Source organism: Corvus kubaryi, unplaced genomic scaffold (genome assembly GCF_017639235.1).
Source record: "Corvus kubaryi isolate FWS band 111438036 unplaced genomic scaffold, C.kubaryi_AGA036_p1.0 37357, whole genome shotgun sequence".
Taxonomy (NCBI): domain Eukaryota; kingdom Metazoa; phylum Chordata; class Aves; order Passeriformes; family Corvidae; genus Corvus; species Corvus kubaryi.
In genome coordinates, this window is record NW_024581117.1 from 12,495,229 (window position 1) to 12,516,083 (window position 20,855).

At 41.7% G+C, this 20,855-nt stretch overlaps 1 long non-coding RNA gene across 1 annotated transcript in view; it reads right to left on the bottom strand.

Moving 5' to 3' along the window:
• The window catches only part of LOC121667244, a 99,656-nt gene that overhangs the window by 73,159 nt on the left and 5,642 nt on the right, over positions 1-20,855 (bottom strand). The window lies entirely within an intron of this gene.

A 20,855-nucleotide genomic window follows, 5' to 3' on the forward strand; every position in this document is an offset into this window, starting at 1 on the left:
CTCTAAGCACCGATGCTGCTCAGAGCAGTCATCTTTCTTTAAGAACAGCAGCCACAACTTTGAGAGCACTGAGTGAATAGTGATGCATTTTGAGATGCTCCCAATTACACAGAATTGGTTTTAAGGCTGCTTTAGAAAAAAAGGAAGGGATCTAATAGGGAAAAGGTTATATGAGAAGAGGGAAAGTAATAGAAAATCAGACAGAATCTAATGAGAACTAAAAATAGAAATTAGGAGATGAAATGGCAATATAATACCTAAACTATTAGAAAACAATCTAAAGATGGAAAAGAGGAATATAGCAAAGGAAAGGTAGCAAAGAGATAGGCAATTCAGGCTTAGTAAAATATTCAGAAAAGCTTCAGTTTTATCATCAGTTCATGATAATGAAATGCAAGTAAGTCAAAATGCAGAAATTAAGGTAACTACACATGCAAAACACTGACTGTCTGGTAAAACACAGGCCAGGTAACAAACACATGCCAAGAGCAATCTAACTTGCTCGTCAAGCACATGAACTACCCTGTCTCTGTGCTGCACCAACACATCACATTTTGATCTGCTGCACCCCAGGTAGAAACCTGATACAAACAAAGGCTTTATCAGGAGCATTTCTTCTGAGCCTCTTCCTCGAAATTCTTGCTGTAGTAAGTTACCTTGGTGAGATCCTGGTGTGTTTTATCTTCTTCACCAAGGCATATGTGCTACACAGCTACAGGACCTGCACTTGTACTTCAGCACCTGCCTACTCCCTTCCTGTCTCCATGATTTCTGTGCCTCCACTGCTGCTCCTCACAGTGACTCCCCAGAGCAGCAACACTCACACTGACAAGCAGAACCTGGAGTTTCTTGCATGCCTTTCTTTTTCACATGGCTCTGGCCTCCATCTTTCCAGGCACAAATGGCCTGGCTCTACCTTCTTGATATCCTGCCTGCACACCTTTTTGAGGTTCCCCCAACACATCTCTTCCCAGGATTTGCCTGGAGTGATTATTGCTTACAATTCAAGTCAATTTTCTGAGTGCTGAGTGTTAGATCTGACAAGAAAGGTTTAATATTTTCAGTGCTTTTCTGCACAAACTGAATTTTCCATGTAAGCCCAAGACCTTTTCTCCATTTTCATAATGAGAGAACCGCATACACTCTAGAAGAGCCAGTAAGAATACGCAGTATTATTTAGGATCCAGCTGCAAGTCTCTCCAGTCCTTACCACAGGCTTTTTGACCTTCTGGATCCCTTACTGTCCAGGGGAAAGCCCTAAGCACAGGAGTTCTGATTGTTCTGCCTGCTCTCTTCCCCCAACACAAGCACACACTGCCGCAAACAGAATCAAACACAACAAACCCCCTCAACAGAGCAAGAAAACCAACATATTCTCACAGAAGCTCTCTCCTAACCCGCTCTCACCATCATCACCAAAGATCCTGACAGATAATCAACAATAGTTACAACTACACTGTATAAATTACCCAGCGAAGGGAAAAGAACCCCCAACTGTAAGTTACATTAAAACACAATAAATCCCCTATCAAAGTCATTATCTGAATCACTGATGCAGTCAAGCACAAGGCGCATCTGATCTGTAAAAGGGGTTTGTTTATCAAGAAGAGTTTCAAGTCTTTAAGAAAACAGCATCAGTAGGAATAGCCTCACAATTTATATCTCAACACAGAACAATCTCAGGTATCAAGTAAATATTTTGCCAGCACTTAGTTAAATTTGAAGAGGCAGGAATACTGAATGCAGAGAACCCTGACTATTTTCCTGCACCTTAACAGCACAGAGGGCTTTCAAAGATTTTTTTTTTTTTGTCATTGCACTACATTCAATCAAGTAATTTAATAGTTTAATTTTGACAGGGCCCATGAATGTACAGTTCCTATTCTCTCCCTCACCAGTCAAAGCAGCGTCAGATTTCACTGCAGAGCTGACGAATTGGGATGCACAGAGGAAAATATACTCAGCTTAAAAAGATAAATGCTTGTCAAAAGCAGCTGCATTTCCTGCCCATTTTTCCCCCTCTATTCATTAAACTTAGTGCTTTTCTTTTATCAAAATAAAAATTCTGTCACTGCAAACATAGTCCTAAAGTCTACAGTTACCAGATGTGAAAATGTCAGTACACTTAACACGTGTGTACACGATGCAGAAACTCCAGCCAAGCCACCAGGCTTTGTGTTTCTTTACTCAGTCTTTCTCTGTAAAAAAACATGCTCTAGGAAATTGAAGTGTAAACAAGAACGTGCAACTACCAACACCACCGGTGATTTGCAATAAATAGGGAAAATGAGGGGTTCTCTCTTTGCATTCAGCATAATTAACCAGGTAAGAAGAAATCCATTGTGATCCTAATAGAGCAGGTGCAATCACAGGGAGGTCTCTTTACAGGTTCTTGCACCATAAAGTGATTTTAAAAAAAACCCACAGAAAATTCTGCAGGTTTAGGAATTCTATTAAAATGTAATAGAAAGCATCTTTTTAACATACCTTATTATACCTTAAATTAGGATACTTCTACACTGAAGAAGGATGAATTTTCCAGGAGACTCTGCTGCCTTTCAGTTGCTTGCTTATTTACCAGTACCAGAAGCAGGGAAATATTGCATCCATCCCCATGAAACCAATCATGGAAATCTCTCCATTATCTCAAGTTAACTTGGACTTAAAACTTAACCAATGTCAGATGCATTCCTGTGTAGAGCACAGGACTCTCTGCCTGCCTCAAACCCCTGAAGAGGAGCATTTCAGCACCAGTTTTTCATGCTCTCTAATCCAGGACTGCTGAAGTAACCTAATACACTTGCTTGGAAATTTTCAAAACCATTTTCAGCTTTGGATTGAAACATCTCAGTCTCATTTTTTTCAAGTGAAAAATAACACTTGCAAGGTGTTTGTTCAAGTGGTCCCCTTTTCTCAGGGGAACAGAAATTATCTCTGTGGCAAATGAAGAGGAGAGGTTGATTTCAGCAGAGTTAGGTGGAGGCCTGTGTTTTGGCCAGGTTTCAGGCAAAGGCTGTAAGTCAGGAAAGCCTACACTTACAAGAGAATTGTCTCCAGCAGCACATGTGGCATCTCAATCTTCCAAGTTATAACTTCACCTCCACATTTTTCAAAGTGAGTAAAAAAAAAAGTATTTTATTGATGTAATCCATGAGACAGCTGTCTGAGAAATCCAATATGCTATTGAAAGATTACTATTATTGAAGTTCCCAGTAGTTCAAGTAGACACTTTTCAGAAGTGAATCTTGAAATTTCTCATCCTGTCCCTTTATTCTGTTAAGTGCCCATTGATTGAGACTATGATGTGCACAAAGGGTTAATTGCTGTGCATCATTTTTGTTTAAAACAATTCCAGTAGAAAAGGCAGCTGTAATAGCCTATTGTGTACTTACTTTCAGGGAGTCACAGCTGTGGAAACCATGGCAATTTGAATGTTCCCGGCAAACAAAGAAATAATTACCCTTGCAGTCATTGAAATCAACTATTTGCCCATGATGGGAAAAAAAAAAAAACAACTAGGAACAAAGTGTCCATTTCAGCCTTCTCAGACTGCAACAAATTACCCAAACGTAAGATATAATCAACTTCAGCAACAAAACTCGACAACCTTTCCCCTCACTCCCTTTTTTCATTCTATTAATTCCTTGCTGAAATACAGCTAGAATTTTTGTGGAAAAAGTAAGGCCCTTTAAGTACATACAGGCATTTTAAAAGCTGCCTCTCCTGTGTGTTCTGTGAGTCAGCGGCGGATAAAGGAAAACATGAAAGGAAGCTAGAAAAATGGAGAAAATGGAGAAAATGTAGAAAAACTGAAAGAGTAAAATCTTCAGCAAAAAGCCCCTTCACAGCACTTTCTATAAAACTGTTTGTTGCTGGGTAGCTTGGAAAGCATTCCTGCTTGTTCACAGAAACAAGAAATCCCCCTGAAAGTGGGATCAATTCTAATGAAATTCATAAATCCCACGGAGCAGCTCAAAGAAGGCAGGGACAGGCTGGCCCTGTGGTAGGACAAATGTTTGCAGAGTCTGGAAAGCAAAGATAATAACAACAGCAATAAATTATAGCCATTCCCTGGCTTTCTTGGGCTTATTCTTTTGCTCTGCAAACTTAGAAATAGTGAAGACAAATGTTTAGCTCTTCATTAATTCATTTGCTGTGATTCCTCAAGCCAAATCACAAAATATAAATGGAGGAGCTAGAGAACAGCTGTCTCACAGAAATGGTAACAAGCACAGGGAACTTGGGAAGTACCACTGAAATCTAACGGAAAACCAGGCTTTTCCTACCACTGCAAGACTTCTGTTCAGCCAGTGCCTCTCTCTGATGAGAATCTTCCCTGGCTGACCTGTAACACCTTCTTGGCTGAGGATGAAGAGGAACCATCCTGCCATGTTAGCAAAAACTCTCCCTGCTCAATACTGACACACCACAAGAAATTGCTGCCTGGTCCCCAGAGGATCAGGTGGCAGTGAGGGGCAAACACACCTTGCTTGTACCCAAGGTAACCGGCCAAGAGGGCTGGTACCTCTGGAGTTCAAATCCAACATGTACACAAGGCTTGTTGCACGAAGGAGAAAGGCTTGAAGAAATGATCAGGAAGAAGAGAAATGATTTATTTTCTTGGGAGAAGCAATTGTGTGCAAATGATCTCCCTTGTAGAATTAAACTCTTTTTTCTTAGCCTGCTAAGAAATGTGAAAGCATGGACAGCCTAACAAAATGGTTAGCAGAGGGAATGGGAAGTAATACAGCTTATTGTATTTCAGATTAGCTATGCTTTCACAAAAAGACTGCTCCAGCAGGCTGAACAAAACACCATTCCCTTGTGGGTTAGATAGGAGAAATTACCTTTTCAGGTTTTAATTTTAAGCTTAAATTTATGAAACACTAATCCACGATCCATTAAAGATAGCATTTGCCAGTATAGCCAGCAAATCAGGAATGCTTACAAGCTTTCGAAGTGTGTCTTTTAAAGGAGAAAAATCACTGGACTCAGCCTTTTCCATTGTTCCCATAGTTCTCTGTTTGGCAACACTTCAAAAAGGAATTGGCATAAGAAGCTGTACAATCTCTTCTCCTTAAACGAGCCAAAGTTTTTGCTTTTTTTCTTCGTCTTTGATATATAGGGATTTTTTGCAAAGGGAAGGGACAAAGCAGAACACAGGGAACTTTGTTTCTTTTTTTTTTTCATATACAACCAGATATAACCCCTGAACAGATCAAAGACCCCTCATGTCCAGTAGCCAGCCCAGCCTATCTGACAGTGGAGCAGGTCACACTACATGTTCAGGACAAATGCAGTGTTACTTCCCCCAAGTGCCCTTTCAGTCTCCAGAAAATGGCAGTTTGGAGCTTTCTGGAGCCAGAAACGTCTTGATATTTCCAAGTCTTCAGAGGAGTTGTCCCATTGCTTTTCTGAACTCATGCAAGCTTTTAGCATGCAGAACATTCTGCAAGCTGTGTAATCTACTATCGCTTTTTATCAGTGTTGAACTGACCACCTGCTGATTTCATTTGATATCCCTTACTTTTTCTATTGGAGGAGGGAAAAAAAATGACCAAACTGTTCTGTATTTCTGCCTCTCCATTATATTCTCTCTCAGCAACCTCTTTTCTAACCTAAAGGCTCTTCCTCTGGATCACTGATTGTGCAGAAGTTTCAGAACCTCCTTTACACCTTCCTATGTAACTTTTCCAGCCAGAAGCCTATTGAGCAGAGAAAACCGGGAATAGGCATAGGATTCTGGATGGGTTTGATTTGCTCTATTCTTTCCACAATGTATCTAACATATATGTTTTCTAGGAGAGTAATGAGAATTTAGCTAATACCATCCATCAGGGCGCTAAAATCTGATTCCTAATTGAAAGAGACAGCTCAGAATCCATCATTTTATATGCACAGATGAGATTATTGTTCTCTTATGTTCATCATTTTGTATTTATCTACACACAGTTACATCTGACATTCCTTTCACTCAATGGCCTCAGCTCACAGGATTTCTCTGCATTTCTTTCAGGTTGGCCTTTGTCACTGATACATTGACATTCTTAGGACAGTCAACAAACTGTCTCCTGTCTATTCACTGCACTTCCAGAATTATTTTGACAGTGACCATTTTGAAGACTACGTGTTGATCAGCACTGACTCAAATACAAGCTTCTCTCTAACAACAATATTCTCCACTTGAAAACTGATCATCCATTTCTATGTTCGTTCCAATTTTGTATCCATGCAATGGAAAGAACATGCAACTTATGGCAAATCAGGGGGAATCTTCTTTCTTGAAGCTCCTTTAGTGAAGATAAAGCACTTTTTCAATATTAAGGCAATCTGCATTATTGGGAATGTCCAATCCATTTGTTTTCCAGCTACTAAAAAAATAATAAAAATTGATGAATCTGTGAGGCTTAACTGCCCTTCTCAGAAATTATGCTATTTCTGCCTCCTATTGAGCCCGTTTCTGCACAGTGATCTCCCTTAGAACCTTGTCAGTGGTTCTAGTCACAGGGTCAACAGTTGATGTGCACTGATACAGGTTCAGTTTGCACCTGAGACTGCAGCTCTAGAGCCACAAAACCAGGAAAGAGAAAGCACTGCAAGCACTTAAAGGGAAAAAACCCAAACAGGAATTACAGAGTCTTCCATAAGCTATACAAGGGGAAAAAAAAGTAAATCACTAATGTTTTCTTTTACTCTACAGCTTCAACCCAGCTCCAGTTTTATGTACTGGATGTTCATTAGACATGGCAAAACTTTGATCTTAAGTAATAGACCAAGGCAGAATAGCAGAGCTTTGAAAGGATCCAGTTGCCTTCCCTGTAGTAGTGGTGACGACATTTGTCCCTCTGTTTCCACAGAAACGGAGACAACAACAATAGTACTTGCAAATAGTGTCTCACCCAAATACACTGTGGGCTCTATTTGCAAACTATCTGACAATGAACATCATTCTGGACAACTTCACAGGAACAAGAGACTGAAGAAATTTACTCCTCCTAGATTGATACTTTAATGTTAAAATTATGTATTTATCTGCAAATGTGTTTATTGTACACATCTGGAAACTCTCTCTGTATTTTTATGACGTGATTAAGCAGCCTCAGTTTGCTAGTACTTGCTTATCAGTCTTTGATGAACAACCTCTTAAAGAATGTTGAAAGATGTTATTTTTCTCTTAACTACTGTAGAATGGAAGTGGGATTGTGTAATTAGTTAATTTTATTTATTCTGCCATTAGTTTAAGAACGATGCACATTACCTCTCCCAAGCAGTACAACTCCACTTAAAGATTAAATGAGAAGTATCCACTTCAAGATGCAATAGAAAAGACACAGAACAGATTGTTCATGTCCCCATTTAATTATTGCTTAGATTTTAAAATCTATGTTTAACTCAAAATATTCATGTCAGCATATAAAATGCAGAGAATCAGACAGTCCCAGACATGAGATATGTGGTTTGGTTTTTTCTGGGGTGCAACAGAAGTCAGAGAAGGAAGGCTCTGAAAAACTGATTATTGTTCTTTTCCCGAAATACCAGTGAGAACATCTGAAGTATCAGTAAAGTTTTCCAACTTCCTTTAAATGCTGTCTCCCTTTTTTTTTTCCAATTCTGAATGCAATGCTTAAATGAATGAGTCATCATTTTAATATCACCAATTGAAGGATCCATATAAACTGTTGCAGAAGAGTCTTTGTGAAATAGATGCTGAGGAGCAAGTGAGCCACTGATAATGGTTTTATCTCAATGGTTTTTAGTTGAGGCTGAGGTGTCAGCAGATCTTACCAGGCTGGGCAAATCACCCCATCTTCCAGCTGCTGGACTGATAGAGCTGCAAGGCACTTGTTTTCTCTGTGCTGGACAGGAATGGTCGCCTTTGGCAACAGCACAACACAGGCATTTGCTAAACAAACATGTGAGCTACAGCCATTAGTAAAAGTTTATCTCTAGCTTAGTTTAACTGGCTTTGGAAGGGAATCGACACCAACTGAATTAAAATGCAGTTAATTAAGTTTGAGAGAATTATCAGAAGGATTAGTGTGAAGTAACTATTCCACTCCAAAACATAATTCAGATTATTCCCTTTTGCTTGTGTCCTCCCCACACGAAGAAGCTATTTCTCATCAACCACCCAAACCCCACTCAGCTGGACCTGGAAGAATGTATGATTTAGAAACACAATAATTCCACCAATTCCAACAACCCCACCTCTGTGCTTAAAGGTGTTCATCTCTAACTGAACTAAATTAGGCCTTATGCTTATTTTGCATATTTTTCTCTCCCCCTTTGCACAGGAATTTCTACAATAGTATTCAGAGAAACCAGGGTTGTGTATTTAAGTGTTCCACTCTAGGGAACACAACTCCTATCTTGATACAAGATTGAAACAAGCTCCTTTTGTTTTTGTAGAGCTGGAGAGAAATTTTGTCAAATATTCATACCTTTAAAATGTATTTACCCAATGAGGAGCATGAACCCAGGGGAAAAAAATTCTAAATGCAAAGATCAGATTTTTAATGGAAGAGAAATCAATCTTTCCCAACCCTACCAGCAGCCACAGTCCTGTGGCACATGGCGGAACCCTAATGGATCTTCTGTTGCCCATGTGTCCAATCAGCCTGATTTCCTAAGATTTAACCATCCCTCCTCTCTAGTCAGGCTGGTGCTCATCCTGCACCGCCAGCCTCAGGTTCCCCTGGAGCCCAAGTGTCTGAAGGCAGAGGCTGAAGTGCAGCTGTAACACTCGGATACTGTGAAACCATTTGTGCAGTCTCGCAGCAACTGTTCATCTAAATGTCTTCAGAATGCAGCACTGATGAGCCTTTTCACTTCTGCTCAGTAGGTGATAAGAGAGCATTTTACCCCAAGCTGTGGCCCAGATATATTGGACACTAAATACATTACTCCTATTTTGTTTTCATTTTAGAGTGAAAATTAATAAACTCTGCTATTTGCAATGGATCAGCTCACTCATCTGCCATGGGATTTTCCCTGTGGCTCCTTCCAGTCACTTCTCGACATTAAGCTACTACAGGGTCATTCATAAACCTCCAGAAAATCTTCGGGCCAGAGGTTACTTTGCTCATTTTAAGAGTGCATTTTCTGTCTGCATTGGAAAATGCCTGTACTAATCCCTGCCATCTCCTCTTCCCTCTTTCTTTCTCTCTGTCCCTCCAAGCTTCCAAAGCTGACTTTAACGTGCTATCTGAAACAGAAAGCTCTCACAGGAAGTGACTGCTTCACTGATGCCTCTGTCCTCTCCTGATACTGCCTGAACAATTTTATTCTCATTTACACAGTGATCTTCCTATTGCATGTAATTGTGTGTCTAAATGGTTAATGCAAGGATAATGCTGCCAATGGCCAGGCTACCAAAGTTATTGCAGTGACACAGGTCAGTGGCTCTCCTCCTCTCCACTGAGCTGGTTGTTAGAAACTCACCCTGTTAAGCTGGAGGAGAGCAAAGGTAAACCAGGCAGCAACCAAAACAGGACCTGTGGAGAGCTGGGAAGAAAAGAAAGAGCTGGGAAGGCTGGCAAAGTGATTTTACATCATCACAAAGAGGTGATTGGTGAGACTCCGTGTCATGAAATACTTCATTCCTTCATGTTCACTCTACTCACTGCTCCTACTCTAAACCTCGGAGTTTGCTCTGGCTCTTTGGTTTCCCTTTAAACTGCAGAGTAGAAGGTGAGAAAGTAGTGCATTGTCTATGCAACTTCAGATAAACAGGTTATTTACCTAAACACTTGAAATCTGCAGTTTAAGCAACAGCAAAAGGATATTATGTCTAGTTTCAGACTTTCTTCTTTATCTGGAAAGGCAGTAGAGGCACCAGAGGAATGCTTCAGAGGAGCTGGCAGTAAAACCAAGAAAACTGGGCTAGAGGAGTATGAGGAATAGCAAGTTTGTAGAGTTCAGTGGCATGTGGAAAACCTGCAGGAAGCATTTACCTCATTTACATGATGTTCACCAACAGGTCATGGCACTTAGGAGCAGCCACTGTGACAACTCCAGCTACAGAGGTAATTTTCAGGGCACAGAGGAGCAACCACAGGCCAGTGCACAGTCTCAAGGGCAGATTAGGTAAGAGCTCAGACTAAGCACAGGTAGCCTCAGGAGTCTTTCTTTCAAAGGACTCCAAGGAATTCCTTCTGTAGATGACTCCCAGTGCCTTCTGAAAAAACAACTGAGCAATTCCTTGACTTGTACAGGAGACAGATAAAGGACCCTCCTGCACACAAAAGCTCAACAAAGGGGACAGGAGGTAAAATGGAACAGCATTACAAGTGTGTACACACACTAAGAATGTGTTACAGAAATTGCATTTCTTTTCCTCAGACTAAGGCAGCAGAGAAATACTCAGAGCTGTTTCTAGAGCCCAGGTAAAACTGACACCTGTGTGCAGGTTTATTGGCCGAGACACTTAGGGTTAGAGGATCTTTGAGTCTATTCCCTTTCCAGTGAAGAATATCTACAAAAAGGCATCATTATGTCATTTCACAATTCATGGAAAGAAATATATTTTCCTCCTCTTGAAATCTTGTAAAGTCCCAACAACTAATTAAACCTGATGTCAGAATTTAACCACAGGTGTGACAAAACCAGCTGGTCTCAAAGGCAGAACACCTTAAGGTGACAATCTGTTTCCAATTCCCATTCAGATTTAACACACACACTTTTTGTTTTTCCATGTAAGATACCACAGGAAAAAAAAGACATCTGTCTCCCAACACTACTTGAATTTAGGAATTGGAAGCCTGCCACATTTTCATTTGCACTAGAAGTAATAGCAAGTTAAAATCCAGTGGGTTTGAGTAATTTTGGAAGATGCAGTGGTAGGTAAGGAGATCTTTGGTCAGATGTGAAAACCTGGAAGTACAAGAAAAGATCATGGTTTTGAAGCAGAAGGTTTTGACTTTCACTTCCCACTGTTGAGAATATACTGCTTTAGGACAGTGTGTTTGGAAAGGCAGCTCCTGGATACCTGTTAGGACTACAGGGACACAGAGCAGTCTAATAAGGTCAAGTGTGACAAGTTTTCTCCCTTCTGCAGTGATGAATGGGATCACAGCCCTTGTTTTGGGATAGTCTCAAGGTTCTAAAGCCCTAAGGTGCATACCTCAACATGTAATCACAATTCAGCCTGAGAAAAAGTTCAGAGACATCACTCAGACGCTCCTACCCCGGCCCAAAGGACAAAGCTGAACAAAGTGCTTCAGTCTGCTGCTACTATTTCTAGCTAAGTAAAACTTTATGCCCTCTACATAACCCCCCCACCTTTTGTCAAAACACACATTGCCATATTTCATCTGAGCTTCCACCCTCATCCAAGACACTGACTGGGAGAATGCAGAAAAACATCCAAACAGCTTCCTTCAAAACCAAAAATCCTGTTAACACTCAGCCAAAATGGCCAACAGACATCCCAAATCAGAGCACAGCACCTGTAATCTGCTTTTTTGGATAAACCTATAAGGATGAGGGCAACATTACAGACAAGATTATGAGAAGCAGAGTAAAGCCTCCCCCACCCCAAAAAGAGACAAATATAAACCAGCTGCAGTAACTCTGAGGGGAGTGACTCTGTGCTGTGCCTTGCTGCATCCAAATGAAATGGCAGGATAGATCTGCTGGAAGAAAAGTTGCTCTACTCTGCACTGATAAGGGCGTAGTGATTTAAAGGCTCATCAGAAGGACAACTGCTGAGGTCTTGAATTGCCTGTTAGAAATAAGTTGAGGAAGCTGTGATTTACAAAGATCCCAAAACTTGCCTGCTTGGGCTTTGTTTTATCTTTTTGTTGATTTGCTATTTTTGTTTGTTTGGCTTTAGGTTGTTTGTTTCAAGCCAGTAGAAATTTAGTTTTATTAGTTATTTTAAATAATAATGTTTGGGGCTTTTTTAAAAAAATCTGATACTTGTGGCTGGAGTTTTTTTGTCTGTTTCTTTGACTGGCCTCCAAAAAAAAGACAGCCATACCTTATGCTTTACACAGCCTAATCTTGCAACCTAATATTTATAGCATTTATATCCTAACCTTTTATATCAGCAACTGTTGAGTTATCTCTCTGCCCTTTACTTGACTTTATTACATGCAGTGAGAACAGGGTGGATCCCAGAGGTATATGCTCAGTAAAAAAAAATAAAAATCACAGGTTTTAATCTGTCACGGGTCTCATTTCATATCACGTCACATGCAATGATTTGTGCATTTCTTATTTTTTGATTCAAAACTGCCTAAAGTGAATAATCCACTGACACTCCTCCCCACCACCAGGTAATTATGATCTAATGGGTCTGATACACTGAGTATAGCTGCTGAGCACACTGACATTCTTCACAGGCTAAAACTGTTTCTGTGGTTAAATCCTGCCAGTTTAGCTCTTGGAAGCGAGCCCCACTGCACATGTAGGACAGGATAGCACCTGAGGGAAGGGGGGAAGAGCTGTGCATTAGACCAGGTGTGTCATCAATCTGCATCTCTCACAAAAGCTTTATTAGAGACACGGGCTTCAGGAAGACTCCACTGCACCTCCTGGAAGGACTCGGTCGCTGAAACTCCAGCTTCCCCCTGCTGTGGCTCAGAACAGCACTTCATCTTTCACGTGATGTTTCACAGCCCTCAGGTGGAAGACAGCAAAGTGGCCAAACAGATACTCTGAGAAGTGCAAATACTTTGGTGGTGTGACCTTGCTTATCTGTAGAACAGCTTAGGCAGATTGGAACTGCTTGATTCCAAATGCCACCTGAACGGGAAACAAACAGGATCCAACAGTCCCAGTCTAGCAGTAAGATTACAGCTGTACATAAGCTTGGACATGAGAGATAACCCAGTGGGCTTTTCTTTCCAGACTACATATGAACTTTGATTAGGCATTGCTTTATTATTTTATGTTTATTATTTCAGACATTACCTTGGAAAACTGCTAGATGGTGCTAGAATATGTACATATGCAATACTATGCTAATACAGGGCTTTAGCTGCAATCCTTGTCCCTGGAATTTGATGCAATTGCCTTGTTGTATATAGACAGAGAGCTGTGTCCAGGATGGCAGAATCATATTTCTCATGCTTTGCAGGGGGTGAACACAGAGAAACACTCAGCTGGACTCACATCAGGGCCCAGGTCAAGGAGATTAACTCATCCCCACGTGGCTCAGTGAGAACATGCAGGGCACAATTCTGCACACATTTAACAAGCCTGCAGCTGTATGGATTCTATGTTCCCAAGAACAAGCCATCCTGCATAAAAAGAGCATCTTCAAGAGACCACTGTGTTCTTCCTCAATGCAAATATTCTTGGAAAGAGAAAAAAAAGAGGCAAAAGCAGGAGAAGGGAGGAAAGAAGCAACCAACCAACAAAACAGAAAAAAAAAATCTGCTCCTGTTTACAGCAAAGGAGAATTTAGTAATGATACCCAACTTGTCTGCAACTCATGTTACCAGTTTAGCTAATATTATTGATTTTTGAGTGGTTTGTATGGGGAAGTTTAAGGATGTCATGTCATAAATATATGGGATTATAAATGAGAAATGCAGTTAAAAAGAAATATGATTACAGAGGAAGTATCACTCTGGAGCAATTGGGCTTACACAGTACAGACTTGATCCATAATCTACTAGAGCTTTTATATGAGGAAAAAAATATAGACATTTTAAAATGGTATTAATATACTTGATTCTTAACATTAATGGCTAAGCACGTGGACAGTGAGGGAAAAGAAAACCCCAAGAAGACTAAAACCAGCTTTAATTACTGTTAATCTGCAGAGACATTCACATCAGAAATATCACCCTGGCATTTTCCTGTTTACCAGCTGCAGATCAAGCTCTGTAACATTTAATCTTTGTAAGTACTTGCCCTTTGAAAACCTCTCCTTCCCTCATCTTTCCCTCAACAAATCAGCTCCTGTGTTCCTGCTGCACAGCACTTTCTGCCAGCTTCTCCTGCCTATTCCCTGGCTGGGGACCTTTCCCTCCAAGCCCCTCTCTGCTCTGCAGTTGCTGGGAGGGGAATATCAACTTTCCTCCAACAAATAAAAGCCCTGGGAGCCCAGGGCCTTCCTGGGCACATTCCTGGCGAGGGGCACTGCATCTGGAAAAGCAACCAGAACTTGCCCAGCAGAACTGCATGGTTGCCATTAAAGGCAAAGGAAAGTGCCTAAATAGTTGTTGAGATCAAAACAACGCCCGGGCCAGCCTAGAAACACAAAAGCTACTTCAGGGGATCTAGAGCTGCTTTGTTCCTAGATAAAGGCAGCATTTGCACCACCTCGGCCAACAAACCTACACTTCATGGGATGGCAAGCACCAATGACCACACAGAAATAATGTTTACCCTTCAGGCCAGCAGCATCTGAGAAACCGAACAGCTAATTTTGCTAAGCTACTGTATCCAATAAGTTGTAGTATAAATCGATTTGTTTTCAGCTTCTTATGCTTGTGTGATTCTCCCATATAGAAGAGTTTTTCAGCAGAAAATTTCAGGTGTTCCTGAAATCTTTCCGAATAAAAAGTAAAATAAGAACTGAAATTATAAAGTTAATTCACTTCTCAGAAATCATTGTGCAAGATTAATCTATTTTCTCCCGGAAAGTGAGCCTGTCATCACACATCCCATCTCTTATACTCATTCAGACCCCTAGGTAACTGGACCCACCTCCAGAAGATTGCTTTAAATTCCGGTCATGCTTCATGCATTCCAAGAGCAAAATTAGATGGAACCACCTTCCCTTGACCTTTCCTTTTCCAGCATGTTATTTCTACATTTTTGAAGAAACCATATATAATAATAATAAAAACCATCTATCAAGACTTATTTCTATAGGTCTTTCAACTCAAGATTTTTTAGTTAGCCTGTGTGACATTTCCAAGAAAGCAAATTACTGGCATTAAATTTATCAACTTCCTTTTGTATTTTCAACATGAAGCATGAGAGAAAATTTTCCTTTCTTGGAGAAAAAAAAAATCTTAGTTGCCATGTTGCTACTTGGACTGAGGTGAGGATCTGTTCTTTGCACCAAATGAAAAAATAATGGAGAGAAAAAGTGCATAGGATTAGCACAGCTTATCTAAAATCACAATTGCCAACAGAGCTTCTGATCAAAAAGCATCTCAGGAGTAGAACACCCTTATTAACTTTATTGACTCTGTGACACTATTATTATCTGCAATACACCCATTAAGAAAGATTTTGATTGTTCTTCCTCTGAAAAAATAAACCCCATTTGTTCAAACAATTCAAATTAAGGATTCAAGCAAAGCATTCAGGCACATTTCCAACTGCTGATCTTTACCTCTAATTGTTTCTGCAGTAATGCTGTACCCACCACACCAGGCAATGCCTATTTTCCAGAAACACTCTTAGACAAATGGCTGTACCTGGAGACAGTCTTTTTAAACACAGTAAAGAGCACTTATATACAAATAAAACATCCAAATCTGGAGAACCACAGCCTCTAAATGGTCAACAGAACCCTCCAGAGACTATAAATGCCCAGGCCACACAGCCGATTAAATTAGCACTTGATCACCTGGTGTTCCAAATCAGCAGATGAGGTTCAAGTGGCAGTGGAAGAAAATCAAGATCACCTGGTGTTCATCAAATGAAGCAGCTGATTACCCAAACAATCTTCATATGAGGTTAATTCAACATTAATGACATTAATGACATTCACATGTCACTCATTTTGGTCAATTCTGCCTGAAGTTACCTCATTACCTAATCATTCACTAAGCACAATTTCTGTTGCTCCCACACCTCTGCACACCCCGTGGTTATGCTTTTATTCTAGGTAACCAAAAATAAAATTAAAAAATTCATTTTTCTACAGCAGAGTCTCTCTATTCCTCTTCACAGTTTCTCCTAGAGAAAAATTTAACACAGATTTAACAGCAGTACCAGGCTGTAAACATTACAATCTTCTGGGCCTTAGTTTCTGCTCCAGCTCTGCTAACTCTGAAGCCTACTGCCTTTGAGAGGACATTTCCCAGAACAGCTCGCTCCAAGCCCATCCAGAGCTGGGAGATGCTGACTTGCAGAGGGCAGAGAACTGGCAATATCCTGTGGTGCCAGGAGCCAGTGCTTAAATGGAGCTGCCTTATCAAGGGTGCTTCTCCCAGGAGCGCTGGGCCTCACCAGAGGCCGGCACAGCCCTGCACAAAGGAGAATTTTCCTCGTCTCTACAAACACATCAGGAGTCCTACTGATTCTGGAATCCTCCTCTTCCCCTATGCCACTTTTAATGCCAACTACCCACTCTCTTTTCCAGACCACGCAAAGAAACTTGCTTTCTCAGGTCACCACCCTCTAAATCCTGCCTCTCCACTCCTGCAGCAGACAGACTAGTAGGAATTACTTATCACTGGGCAATATGTTCCTACAGGTCTTTCAAGTATCTGACAAAAGCTGAAATATCCAAACATCAAGTCTGGTGCTCTCTTAATTTCTTGTCAGGAAACAGCAAGTATTTTTCCCCTCTGACAGTAGTAAAAGAATGAGGCAAGAAAGGATGAGATGTATTTAACTAAACTTTCTTACCCTAGTGCTCATGCCACGAATGTGCTTACTGCCTTATCACTAAACCTTATCTTGCTGACAAAAGTTTCCATAACATCCATAGGATTCCCAGTGGGAAGTATATGGTCTGAATGCCAGCAGCTCCTGAAGAGCTACTGAAAGGCCAAATCACCTCCTTCATGTACTGACTCAGAAACAAAAGCCTGAGCTGCAGGAGGAGTGCTGCAGTGGAGAAGCACTCCAGTGAAGTGGAGTATCAAAGGGTGGGAGAGGAGTCAGGGATACAGACTGAGGGACTGGAAAGGCTGAAAGCTGCTGCCAGTGACAAGGAATATTCTCTTCCGCACAGCAGAGAGGTCCCACAGGGGCTCTGGACTGCACCAAGGGGACAGGCCCAAATCACTCCAGACCACCTCACTGGCAAAAGCAGGGAAAGTGCCTGGAGGCACCGGGACAGTGACCAGGGTAGCTGCAGGCCGGACAGGGCCCCAGTCCAGACATTCACCGTCTTTTGGGTGTCTGCAGCTCCTGCAGGAGCTTTCACACACTACTGGCCTTGTGACAGCTATGTCACATCAGAGTCGCCACAGCAAAGCACTAACTCACCATGAAGACCTCCTGCCACAGGCTGCCCCGGTGCCATGCGGCTAGCCCGCTGTCCTGGGCACCGGGCAGCCTCGGCCTGCTCCGAAGGGGCAGCCGGGAGCCAAACCACGGCGTGGGGACAGCAGGCGAAGCTTCGGGCCGGGTTCGCCTTGCCCGCCAATGGCGAGGGCGCGCGAAGGAGGAAGGAAAGAGCGGAGGGACTCCTACGTGCTGGGAGAGGGTTTATGAGACTGGAAAAACCCACAGAGAAAGCCAAAGCCAGATGGCTTGCAGGGGGTCCTGTACTTCGACAATATGGGCAGGGAAAACACACAGTAACCAATGGAACATCAGCCACAGGGTGTTACCAAGGTGGGGAGAAGGAATTACAGCAAATGGGAGAAGGGGTAGGCGGGGAGGAATAACGAGGACCAATTAACTACCGAATAACATAGAACTCTCTGGAAAGCAACCAAATATGAGAAATAAGGGGAGGGGAGGGCTGTAGCCAATGGTATGGCACGGATTTATGTATTTTTCACAGCCTTATGAATGCTCAAGGCTTTTGGGCTGTGGCAGCATCAAACCAATGGACCTTTGGGTCCACTTGATCCCTCTGACCCTGGCTTTGGCCATGGTTCACCACAACAACAGGCAACCCCCCATCACCTCTCACTTGCAAAAGGGAAGAGAACTCATCAACACAAATTAATTTGACAGTAACCTTGAGAGAGTGCAGGGAATTCTTTGGCTTGCCTAATGGCTACAGAGGGACTTTTTGCACTGGGATTTCATATAATCTAACTGTTTGCTATTTAAACAAAAAATAATCTTTTAGAGCCTGCAACTACCTTGGACTGAGTCCCCTTGCAATTACAAAAGTGATTGTGTTTGAGTAGCTGGCTTTCTCCTTCACTGCTCTGCTTCTTTCCACTCTGGTGACTTCTACAGGGAAATCATCCTTTGGACATCACGAGTAGATGCTCCAGGCATTATTGGGTTGTCCAAAGCTCAGTATCTCAGCCTCGCTGCTAGTACTAGTCAGGGCAGAAGAGAATTGAACTGTTGCAAAGAAGGGCAGTTGTTTAGACACCTTTGAGAATCCTTATGCACACTGGAAAAGTCTCTTCCTATTAGCACTCATAACTAGGAATCACTTAACCTTTGACTGTATAACAGAGCCAAATTCCATGATATATCGGGTTGCCACGGTAGAAATAATTAAGGAAGACAGTGCAGGAAATAATAATTTACACTGGCATGTCTGGAATCCCAAGTTCTCAGCATGTTCTACAACTGTTAATGAAAAATAGGCAAAAGAGAATAGGCTATGTGATTAATGTTACAGTCCTTCCCTGTGCAGAAATGTCATGGAGGGAGGGCAAAACTGACAGAGGGGGAATGCCTGGGGTAACAGAATGCACCTCTCTCCTTGCTTAGTTTCATTTTAAAAAGGTATGGGGCTGTTATAATTTCATGCAAGCTTGCAAAGTTGACTGTCCTTATAAAAAGAGCAATTACACACACACTTCAAGCACGGAGCAGCACAATAATTAAATGAGTAATTACCTTCCCACTTTTAAGCTGTCATGCAATTAAACTTAATTAAACATTCTCTATACTTCACTAATCTTATACAAACAGAAGAAGGTAAGAAGGGTGTGGCAAAGAAAGGGCATTTGGCAGAAGGTTGAGCCTATTATTCTATCTATAATAAAAAATAACACTGTACAGTCAGCACTAGGTTCTCATGTGATTGCCTTGTTCCTGGCCAGAATATAACCTGGTCTGAGCTGCAATATGAGCAATACACTGAGGAAATTCCATACAGTTTAAATTTGTGTCACATTCTTCTCTGTAACATTGCAAAATGCTCTTCAAAAGAAACAAGTTCAAGGAAAGAGAAATGCTGGCATTTTAGAGCAGAGGGAGTAAAGAATTCTGTACAGAAAAGCTGCTCCAAATGTATAACAAAATCTTTAACGCAAGCACAAGTCCAAGGTTTCTCTTTTCCCCAGCAGAGGAACTGTTGGAGAGACACAATAGAGGAAGGACCAAGAAAAGACATGGGAATTTTGTTGACAAGGAGACAAGACAGCTGTGGTGCAAGAACAATTGTGATCTTGCTCCCATCCTGGTCTGAAATACAAATAAGCTTTGTAGAGGCACAGCCCACATATTTCTGCTAATTATTTATTCCTTCCCAGAAAGCTACTGTCTCTAGCTGCATGTTATTATGTCAAATGACAAAACTAAGACAAAAAAATTCATCCTTTCAAGTGACAAGAATTGTGTCTTCCACCACTCCCTGAGGCAAAGGCAAGAGCAGGCAGCAAAACATCTAAAAGCAAAACCTGACCACGCTCTGTAAATATAAAGTTTAATTCCAGGCGTCCTCAGATTTTGGCCCACCCCCACAACCCACATGTGTGCACACACCTTTCTGCTCCTTTTCTTTGCTACTGAGTCCTGATTCCAAGTGCCACAGAAACAATTTGTGCACATCTCATCAGAACGTAGCTGGGAAAGCCAATTTTGCCATTTTCTACCCTCATTTCTTCCAGCATCCAGAGCAGTTCCACAGAACTGAAACCTGCCATTAATATTAGCAGAGGGGTCTTAACATAGTTTGAGACTATCAGCACGATAATGGGACAAAGACAGGAAGCTTGAAGATAAGGTGTTATTATTAAAACGATGGGGGGAAACCCAATAAGAACATGTAGTGGTTTGGTTCGAAATATCCATTACTTACTTATTTCCCTTCTATGAGATAAGAATTAGGAGAAAGCAAAACAGGTTCAAACTTAAACGGTTGCGATACAAAGAAAGAGTTTTATTACTAATAGAATTAAAAGTAGAAAGAAATAACAAGAAATTAGAGCAAACCCACTCCCCCTTCCAGCACTTTCCTCCTTTTACCCAACTCATACAAAGGATAACAGAACATGGGATGTTAGTCAGTGTTGCAGTTCTTGAAAAGCATCTTTCTTATGCTTAAGGAAAAAGAAGGGTTTTCTTCTGCTTTACATGGTTCCCAAACTGCCACCAACAGCAGATCTGCCCGGAAAGAAACAATCTGCTGTGGTGTAAAACATCTCTCCCATGAAAAATCTTACAGTTCCTTCACACTGCAAAACATGGGCCATCACATGGGGTTATTAATCTTTTTAAGGATGAGTTATTTTGGCCTGCACACAAAGGCTTTCTTCGCCACAAGTCTCTAAAAGCCTCTCACTGCTTCTATATAGCCTGGTACGGGCACTCTTCACAATCTTCATGGGCCACACGTGAATTCTCCATTCCCCCATGTTCTTCAAATGGATTAAAGAGACAAAGAGGTTTTGATATTACAGTTCCTTACCACGGACTGCAAGAAGTTTTTTAAGCTACGTGCGAGAATTGCGGCATCGCCCTCTTTTCTCCCGTCGCCATGCTCAGCTCCGTCCCCCGTGACTCACTTTCTCTTTCTCTCTGACTCTGAAGCTGCCATGTTGAAGAGTGTTCTTGCTCAGGCTTTACGGTGGGGAAAGCCTCTCTCCCTTTGTGCTGCTGGCTGCGTGGTGTCCTCTTCAGTTCAGCGTGAAGTGTGCTGGCTGCAGACAGGAGGCTGTGGCGGCTCCCATGGGCTCCGTGTGGCGAGGAGAGGGACCCGTCGGTCCCAGGAAGCCGCGCTGGATGGGTTTAGCTGTGTGGCAGTCCATGGCTGGTTTGAGCTGTGTGGCAGTCCATGGCTGGGTTTAGCTGTG